This window comes from Panulirus ornatus, chromosome 47 (genome assembly GCF_036320965.1).
Source record: "Panulirus ornatus isolate Po-2019 chromosome 47, ASM3632096v1, whole genome shotgun sequence".
NCBI lineage: Eukaryota > Metazoa > Arthropoda > Malacostraca > Decapoda > Palinuridae > Panulirus > Panulirus ornatus.
In genome coordinates this window covers 14,366,098-14,376,717 of record NC_092270.1, presented here as the reverse complement: position 1 = coordinate 14,376,717, position 10,620 = coordinate 14,366,098, and the positions used below count along the sequence as shown (strand labels likewise).

Here is a 10,620-nt window from a genome sequence, read left to right as displayed (position 1 = left end):
TAATTCTAACATCTGTTAGACTTTGCCACAATAATTCTTCTAACATCTGGATTGGCTGCTCTTGTGTGATATATAAACTTCAGTTACTGTTTGTTTGTGTGTGTGTGCTGTTTTACATAATGGATGAGGTTTATGGGTTTATGATAAGGGAAGTCGGTGCCACCAGTGTTTTAGGTGATTTTTTTTCTAGAATGTGCTACCTTTTTTGGGACACAGATCAACTGAATGGTAATGGCTAGAATTTTTTATTAATTAATTTTGCATTCTTTGAAATTTTAGGTGCCCTACAAAAAGCATTATGTGATGATACTCCCGGGCCTTCCCCTGCTGATTCTGGCTTTCGAGAGTTGCAGCAGAGAATCATCTCTTATGTTCGAGGCTTGCCGGGCAACAACGTGTGTTGTGATTGTGGTGGTACTAATGGTGAGTATTTTTTATGATGTAAAAATCATTTTACGTTTAATACTTTTGTGTCTTATAACCCAGATGATATATTTTTCTGTTTGTCAGTAAGTCATCATTAGATTTCAAGTTTCTGTGGATTGGACTTGGTACATATAGCCTCTCATATCGCTCATACTTATTTCTTAATCTATGCCCTGTGTGTTTAGATGAATCATGGACTTTCGCGTTTATAGACGTACTTCTTACTTGTTGACTTGGGCACAGAGATGATACATCAAGTAAGACCAACAACTTCATTCACACAATCTTTATGCATGCAACCCTTCATTTCATTTGATCCAGATCATCCTCTAGCATCTTCATATGAATTATCCCTAACTCTAATTATTGCACGGCACCTATCCATCTACTCTACAGACAGTATCTCCTCCTTGTGCAGTTGGCTAAAGAAGTGATGTTACCATTTTTCAGGAAACTTTTAGCTTGAAAGTTGTATCTGGCACCTAATAGGCTTGCTTTATTTTTGCTTTATTTTTTCTGAGATGGAATGCAGTTTTGTGAAATAGTAACAAAAACTAAGTAATAAACGCTGATGCAGTTCTTCATTCAAATATTGTAAGAGCAAGTCTTGTGGTTAGAATTTTAGTATTTTTTCAAACAAAATGATATAATGTTGTAGGTTGTTGTTCAGAGACGTTCAGGAATAATTTGCGGAGTTAAAACTGATACATCAAAATGAATAGGTATACATTAGATGTGTTGTGTTGAAAGAAGTGTTTATACTCATCATTTATGTACCATTGTAAAACAAATATTTTCCAGATTCACTGTCTCAGTGAACACTGATGTTAGGAAGAAAAACAAGTGTCAGATGAGAAATTTCTCCTTTCTATGAATGATTATTAACTTAGAATTACTGTCTTTCATACTTGATTGCCATTTCTTTTCCTGTCAAGGTAGCACCAGGAACAGACAAAGAAAAGCCACATCTGCTAACATCCATTCTCTAGGTGTCATGTGTAATGCAATGAAACTACTGCCCCTTATCCACAACCAGGCCCCATAGAACTTTCTGTGGTTTACCCTGGATTCTTCACTTGCCCTGGTTCAATGATTGACAGCACACTGACCCTAGTATGTCATGTCATTCCAATTCACTCCATCCACTGCACACCTTTTCCTCTCCTGTATATTCAGGCCCTGATCACTTAAAATCTTTCTACTCCTTCCTTCCATCTGCAATTTGGTCTTCCTCTTCTCCTTCTTCCCACCACTTTTGACACCTACATATATCCTCTTTGTCAACCTTTCCTCACTCATTCTCTCTCTCTATGTTCAAACCATTTCAGGATATCCCCTTTTGCTTTCTCAATCTCATTCTTTTTATTACCACACATCTCCCCTTCCCTTTCAGTAATTACTTTATCAGAACCACCTCAAACCTCATATTGTTCTCAACTATTTAGTTTCCAACACATCCACTCTTCCACACAGCCATATCTATAGCCTATGCCTTGCATCCATATGATATTGTTGGAACTACTATTCCCTCAGACATACCCATTTTTGCCCTCCTAGATAACATTCTCTCTTTCCACACATTCTTCAGTGCTCCCAGAGCCTTCTTCCCCTCTCCCAACCTGACTCACTTGTGTTTTCATGGTTCCATTTACTGCCATGTCCACTCCAAGATATCTAAAGCACTTCACTTCCTCCAATTTTTCTCCATTCAAACTCACATCCAACTAATCTCTCCCTCAGTCCTTGCTTTTATTCATATCCACTCTCAGCTTTCTCCTTTCTCATGCTTCCTAACTCAGTCACCAACTTGTGCAGTTTCTCACTCGAATCTGCCACAAGTGCTGTACAATCAGCAAACAACAACTGATTTACTTCTCAGGCCATCTCAGCTCCCCACAGACTGCATACTTGCCCCTGTTTTCAAAACTTTTGCATTTGCTTCCCTCACCACCCCATCCATAAACAAATTAAACAACAATGGTGACCACACACTCCTGCCACAGATCAGCCTTCACTTGGAACCATTCATTCTCCTCTATTCCTACTCATATACAAGCCTTACACCCTTAATGAAATTTTATTTCTGCTTCTAACAGCTTTCCTCCCGCACCATATATTCTTAAGACCTTCCACAGAACATCTCTATCAGCCCAATCATATACCTTCTTCAGATTCATATGATTTACGAAGTATTTCTCACACACATTCTTTAAAACAAACATTTGATCCTCACATCCTCTACCACTTTTGAAACCACACTGCTCCTCCCAGCCTGATGCTCTGTACATACCTTCATCCTCTTAGTCAATACCCTCCCATACAACTTACCAGGTTTACTCAACAAATTTATACCTCTTTAGTTTGAACACTCACCTTTATTCTCCTTGCCTTTATGCAGTGGCACTATACATGCATTCTACCAATCCTCAGACTCCACGCATACATTGAAAATCCTTACTAACCAGTCAACAACGCAGCCACCCCTTTCATGATGAATTCAGCTGTGATACCATCCTCTCCAGCCGTTATGCTGCATGACTCTCTCACATTGCATACCACTCCAACCAAATCACCTCACATCTGCCACTCTGTCATCAAACACATTTAACAATCCTTCAAAATACTTACTCCATCACTTCATCGCTACCTGTTATCACTTCCCATCTTTCCCCCTTCACTGATGTTTCCATTTGTTTTCTTGTTTGTTGCATACTATTTACCTTCTTCCAAAACATCTTTTTCTCCCAAAGTTTACTGATACTCATTCATGCCAATTCTCCTTTCCTCTTTAGTTCCACCCCTGCACCTTCTGTTGCTTTCTCTTTCCATTCCTCAATCATTTGCACTGCTTCCTTGTAAGTACTACCTAAATGCCATCTTTTTCTTTCACTAGCTACTGTGCTTCTTCATCCCACCACTTACTACCTTTCCTAATCTGCTCACCTCCCACCTGCCACATGCATGTCTTGCACATGCCATCACTGCTTCCCTAAATACCTCCCATTCCTCACCCACTCCTCTTGTTTCATTTACTCTCACCTTCTGCCATTCTACACTCAAACTCCCATTGTATTTCTTCACACGATATAGTGATCAGACATCCCAGTAGCTGCCTGTCTCAGCACATTTACTTCCAAAAGTCTCTCTCTCACATGCCTATTAATAAATTTAAATATAATAATGCCCACTTACCATCTCCCCTACTCACATACGTATATTTGCTAATATTCCTCTTTTTAAACCAGGTAATCCTAATCACCAGCCATTTTTCAGCACATAACTCCACAAGCTGTACTCCACTTTCATTCATGATACTGAATACCCCATGTGTCCCAATTATACCCTCAGCTGCCACATTACTCAGCTTTACATATAAATCATCCATCACTACTACCCAGTCTCGTACATCAGAACTGCTGAGGCACTCAATCAACTGCAATTATACCACTTGCCTCTCATGAGCTTTCATCTTATAGCCAGGTGCATAAGGATCAGTAAACACTTGTCTCTGACCATCCACATTCACTTTTACCCACATCAATCTTTAATTTGCTTCCTTACACTCTTATTATACATTCCTACAACCCCTGCTCCAGGAGTTGTATTACTCCTTCCTTAGCTCTTTTCCTCTCACCAACCCATGACTCCCTGACTGTACTTCTCAGACATTCCCAAAACATTTTTCCTTTTACCATTGAGCTTTGTTTCATTCTGAACCAGAATATCCATGCATCTTTCATCAGACATACTTCCTATTTCTCCTCTCATCTTGGTTACATCCACACACACATATAGACACCCCAGCTTGAGCCTTCTAGGAGGATGAGCACTCCTTGCTTGGTTTCTCTTTTCTTTCCCTCTTTTAGAATTTGAAATACAAAAACATGGAGGGGGTTTCCAGTCCCCCACTCCCACCCCCTTTAGTCGCCTTCTACAACATACCAGGAATATGGAAGTAGAATTCCTACTCCCCTACCTCAGGGATAATTGTTTTAGAAAAACAAATTCTCTCTCTCTCTCTCTCTCTCTCTCTCTCTCTCTCTCTCTCTCTCTCTCTCTCTCTCTCTCTCTCTCTCTCTCTCTCTCTCGTGTGTGTGGAGGATGAACTTGGGATATAGCTCTTATACTTTTACTACCCATATGGAAGCCTTTTCGTGCAAAAATTAGAGGGAATGCCTGTTAAAGGTTAGGGAATGAAAAATTTGGGTCAGGAGTTCATTGCTATGCCATTGCCCTACAATGGTGTCCAACCCACTGGGCACTAATTCACAACTTGGTACTCACTCAGCTTTCACCCACACACCTAGCTTTAGTTGTAGCTGCCAGATACTGCTGTATGGAAGAACCATACTGAAAACAATGACATCGCTTCCATGGCAAAGTGTACATTCAGGTATACCACTTTTATGTTTTGTAAGTGACCATACTGTCCTAAAAGACTCATCCATCTGCCTTTCTGATTTCTTCACATCACATATCTAATCTTTTCCCTATTTTGATGTGCAAGTTATCTATCTTTACTACTAGTATTTATTATACATTAGAGTTTGTACAAGTACTCCTTCACTCATGCCTCTTGCAGATTTAGTTATTAAGATTTTCCTTTCCCTAGAACTTCCAGTGCACCTTCAGTTTTTCTTCATTGCAAGACCTGACTTCCAACTTCAGTATTTCCTTTACCATCCTAACTTGACCTGAACTCATGCACAGCTTCCTTTTTTTCACCTTTGAAATGGAAATTATTCTGATATCTCATTTCATCAGACATAACTTTTGTATTTACTTATAATCACTTATGGTTTCTCTTTCAGCATACATCACACTGACCCAACATTCTCTTCAGTCCCTGTGATGCAGCTGACAGTATAGTAACTGCAATAACTTCTATTCTGTTTCACCTTTTTTAGCAGCTTATGACTGTCATCTCACCTCATTCTCATCTCACATAATGTCCATCCACAAAAACATAAGGTAACTTTACACAGCTTTATGTACTCCTACATTTATTGTAAAGCACACATTAAAACTGAAGCATGCTGTCACATATGTGCTACATCAGCTACCATATAATAGCTCCTGATAGCGTTCAGAAATTCTCTTTGTTCACCATGTAGAGACAAAACTTCCCTCAAGGCTGTCCTGTTCACTTTATTGTATGCCTTACCAAAATCCATAAATTCCGCATGCAGTTTCTTCTGTCTCTTTAGAACTTTTTCCCTCTACATTTCTAAGTTTAGAGATATGATCTGTACACTCAGCTATTCTCATTCCACCTTATTCTTCACCAGTAAGGGGTCCACTAATCCTTTTGATATGATTAGTCATAATCTTATCAGTATCATCAGGTCTTCTGATATCTGCCTTTCCTGTGTATCCCATGAATGCTCATTCCCCACCCATTCCTCTGTCTTTCTCCCATAACCTTCCTCCTGTCTGTCATTTTCTCCAACACCACATAGAAAATTCTAATTCAGAATTAGATTGCATTTAGTAGGAAATTGATTATATGTGTAGATAAGTGACTGTCTTTCAGAAATAAACCAAGAGTGGTATTATAGTTATTTTTATTTCACTTTTTCATACTTGATCTCTCTTTCCCTCATTAGCCAGGTAGCTTTAGGAAAAAATGATGAAAGGTCACATCCCCTCACAGACCTTTCCATGGTTTACCCTAGACACTTCACATGCCCTGGTTCACGCACGTCGACCCCAATATAGCACATATTTCCATTTCACTCTATCCCAGACACACCTTTCACCTTCATGCATGTTCAGGTCTTGGTCACTCAGATTCTTTTTCATTCTATCTTTCCCTCTGTAGTTTGGTCTCCCCATTCTCCTTGTTCCCATTAGTCTTGACACAGGGTAGGGGAGAAAGGATTCTACCTCCATATTCTGTTTGTGTCCTAAAGGTGATTAAAAAGGGTGGGAGCAAGGGGGCTGGTAAATCCTCCCATTTTTATTTTATTTTCCATAAAAGTAACATAATTTTTTTCATACTTGATTGTCATTTCCCTCGTTAGCAAGGTAGTGCTGGGAAACAGACAAAGAAAGGCACATCCATTCACATACTCTCAACCACACTCTTTTTATTACCACACATCTCTCTTGCTCTCTCATTATTTAATCAATCAAACCACCTCACACGACATATTGTCCTCAAACATATCATTTCCAACATATCCACCCTCCTCCGCACGCCTATCTATAGCCCATGCCTTGCAACCGGGTGATACTGTTAGGACTACTATTCCTCAGACATTATTATTTTTATTATTGTTATCATTATTATTATACATACATGGCCACACACACACATATACATTCCTATACATTTCAGTATGTAAATATATGTACATACACTGACATATACATATTTACACATGTACATAATTCATATTTGCTGCCATTATTCATTCCCGTCGCCACCCCACCACACAAGAAATGACACTCCCCTCCCCCTGCACACAAGCGAGGTAGTGCTAGGAAAAGAGAACAAAGGCCACATTCGTTCACTCTCAGTGTCTAGCTGTCATGTAATGCACTGAAACCACAGCTGCCTTTCCACATCCAGACCCCACAAAACTTTCCATGCTTTATCCCGGTTTACCACATCGTTCCATTTCACTCTATTCCTTGCATGCCTTTCACCCTCCTGCATATTCAGGCCCCAATCGCTCAAAATCTTTTTCACTCCATCCTTCCACCTCCATCCTTCCACTTCTCCTCGTTCCCTCCACCTCTGACACATATATCCTCTTTTTCAATCTTTCCTCACTCATTCTCTCCATGTGACCCAACCATTTCAAAACACCCTCTTCTCTCTCAACCACACTCTTTTTATTACCACAAATCTCTCTTACCCTTTCATTACTTACTCAATCAAACCACCTCACACCACGTATTGTCCTCAAACATCTCATTTCCAGCACACCCACCCTCCTCCACACTACTCTATCTATAACCCACACCTCGCAACCATTTGACATTGTTGGAACCACTATTCCTTCAAACATACCCATTTTTGCTTTCCAAGATAACGTTCTCGACTTCCACACATTTTTCAACGCTCCCAGAACTTTCGCCCCCTTTCCCACCCTATGACTCACTTCTGCTTCCATGGTTCCATTCGCTGCCAAATCCACTCTTAGATATCTAAAACACTTCACTTCCTCCAGTTTTTCTCCATTCAAACTTACCTCCCAATTAACTTGTCCCTCAACCCTACTGTACCTAATAACCTTGCTCTTGTTCACAATTACTCTCAGCTTTCTTCTTTCACACACTTTCCCAAACTCAGTCACCAGCTTCTGCAGTTTCTCACCCGAATCAGCCACCAGTGCTGTATCATCAGCGAACAACAACTGACTCACTTCCCAAGCTCTCTCATCCACAATAGACTGCATACTTGCCCCTCTTTCCAAAACTCTTGCATTCGCCTCCCTAACAACCCCATCCATAAACAAATTAAACAACCATGGAGATATCACACACACCTCTGCCGTAAACCAACATTCACTGAGAACCAATCACTTTCCTCTCTTCCTACACGTACACATGCCTTGCATCCTTGATTAAAACTTTTCATTGCTTCTAAAAACTTACCTCCCACACCATATATTTTAATACCTTCCACAGAGCATCTCTATCGACTCTATCATATGCCTTCTCCAGATCCATAAATGCTACATACAAATCCATTTGCTTTTCTAAGTATTTCTCACATACATTCTTCAAAGCAAACACGTGATCCACACATCCTCTACCACTTCTGAAACCACACTGCTCTTCCCCAATCTGATGCTCTGTACATGCCTTCACCCTCTCAATCAGTATCCTCCCAGGAATACTCACTCTTATCCCCTTTGCCTTTGTATACAATGGCACTATGCAAGCATTCTGCCAGTCCTCAGGCACCTCACCATGAGTCATACATACATTGAATAACCTTACCAAACAGTCAATAATACAGTCACCCCTTTTTTAATAAATTCCACTGCAATACCATCCAACCCGCTGCCTTACCAGCTTTCATCTTCCGCAAAGCTTTTACTACCTCTTCTCTGTTCACCAAATCATTCTCCCTAACCCTCTCACTTTGTATACCACCTCAACCAAAACACCCTATATCTGCCACTCTATCATCAAATACATTCAACAAACCTTCAAAATACTCACTCCATCTCCTTCTCACATCACCACTACTTGTAATCACCTCTGCATTAGCCCCCTTGACTGATGTTCCCATTTGTTCCCTTCTCTTACGCACTTTATTTACCTCCTTCCAAAACATCTTTTTATTCTCCCTAAAATTTAATGATACTCTGAAACCCCAACTCATTTGCCCTCTTTTTCATCTCTTGCACCTTTCTCTTGACCTCCTGCCTCTTTCTCTTATACATCTCCCAATCATTTGCATTATTTCCCTACAAAAATCGTCCAAATGCCTCTCTCTTCTCTTTCACTAATAATCTTACTTCTTCATCCCACCACTCACAACCCTTTCTAATCTGCTCACCTCCCATGCTTCTCATGCCACAAGCATATTTTGCACAAGCCATCACTGCTTCCCTAAATACATCCCATTCCTCACCTACTCCGCTTGCGTCCTTTGTTCTCACCTTTTTCCATTCTGTACTCATTCTCTCCTGGTACTTCCTCACACAAGTCTCCTTCCCAAGCTCACTTACTCTCACCACTCTCTTCACCCCAACATTCTCTCTTCTTTTCTGAAACCTCTACAAATCTTCACCTTTGCCTCCACAAGATAATGATCAGACATCCCTCCAGTTGCACCTCTCAGCACATTAACATCCAAAACTCTCTTTTGCGCACCTATCAATTAACACATAATCCAGTAATGCTTAGAAAAGCAAATGGACATGTATGTAGCATTTATGGATCTGGAGAAGGCATATGATAGAGTTGATAGAGATGCTCTGTGGAAGGTATTAAGATTATATGGTGTGGGAGGGTAGTTGTTAGAAGCAGTGAAAAGTTATTATCGAGGATGTAAAGCATGTGTACGTGCAGGAAGAGAGGAAAGTGATTGGTTCTCAGTGAATGTAGGTTTGCGGCAGGGGTGTGTGATGTCTCCATGGTTGTTTAATTTGTTTATTGATGGGGTAGTTAGGGAGGCGAATGCAAGGGTTTTGGAGAGAGGGGCAAGTATGCAGTCTGTTGTGGATGAGAGAGCTTGGGAAGTGAGTCAGTTGTTGTTCACTGATGATACAGCACTGGTGGCTGATTCATGTGAGAAACCGCAGAAGCTGGTGACTGAGTTTGGTAAAGTGTGTGAAAGAAGAAAGTTGAGAGTAAATGTGAATAAGAGCAAGGTTATTAGGTACAGTAGGGTTGAGGGACAACTCAATTGTGAGGTAAGTTTGAATGGAGAAAAACTGGAGGAAGTGAAGTGTTTTAGATATCTGGGAGTGGATCTGGCAGCGGATGGAACCATGGAAGCGGAAGTGAATCATAGGGTGGGGGAGGGGGCGAAAATTCTGGGAGCCTTGAAGAATGTGTGGAAGTCGAGAACATTATCTTGGAAAGCAAAAATGGGTATGTTTGAAGGAATAGTGGTTCCAACAATGTTGTATGGTTGCGAGGCATGGGGTATGGATAGAGTTGTGCGCAGGAGGGTGGATGTGCTGGAAATGAGATGTTTGAGGACAATATGTGGTGTGAGGTGGTTTGATCGAGTAAGTAATAATAGGGTAAGAGAGATTTGTGGTAATAAAAAGAGCGTGGTTGAGAGAGCAGAAGAGGGTGTTTTGAAATGGTTGGGTCACATGGAGAGAATGAGTGAGGAAAGATTGACCAAGAGGATATATGTGTCAGAGGTGGAGGGAACGAGGAGAAGTGGGAGACCTAATTGGAGGTGGAAAGATGGAGTGAAAAAGATTTTGAGTGATCGGGGCCTAAGCATGCAGGATGGTGAAAGGCGTGCAAGGAATAGAGTGAATTGGAACGATGTGGTATACCGGGATTGACATGCTGTCAGTGGACTGAACCAGGGCATGTGAAGCATCTGGGGTAAACCATGGAAAGTTGTGTGGGGCCTGGATGTGGAAAGGGAGCTGTGGTTTTGGTGCATTATTACAACACAGCTAGAGACTGAGTGTGAACGAATGGGGCCTAGCGCTACCTCGCACACATGAGGGGGGAGGGAGTTGTTATTTCACATGTGGCAGAGTG

General features: G+C 40.9%; 1 protein-coding gene across 1 annotated transcript in view; it reads left to right on the top strand.

Annotated features, from left to right (window-relative positions):
• Positions 1-261: 261 nt before the first annotated feature.
• LOC139763546 (arf-GAP with SH3 domain, ANK repeat and PH domain-containing protein 1-like) overlaps positions 262-10,620 on the top strand; it is a 272,263-nt gene continuing 261,904 nt past the window's right edge. The window contains exon 1 of the mRNA XM_071689748.1: positions 262-423. The gene's annotated coding sequence lies outside the window, so the exon portion shown is untranslated. The remainder of the gene's footprint in view (positions 424-10,620) is intronic.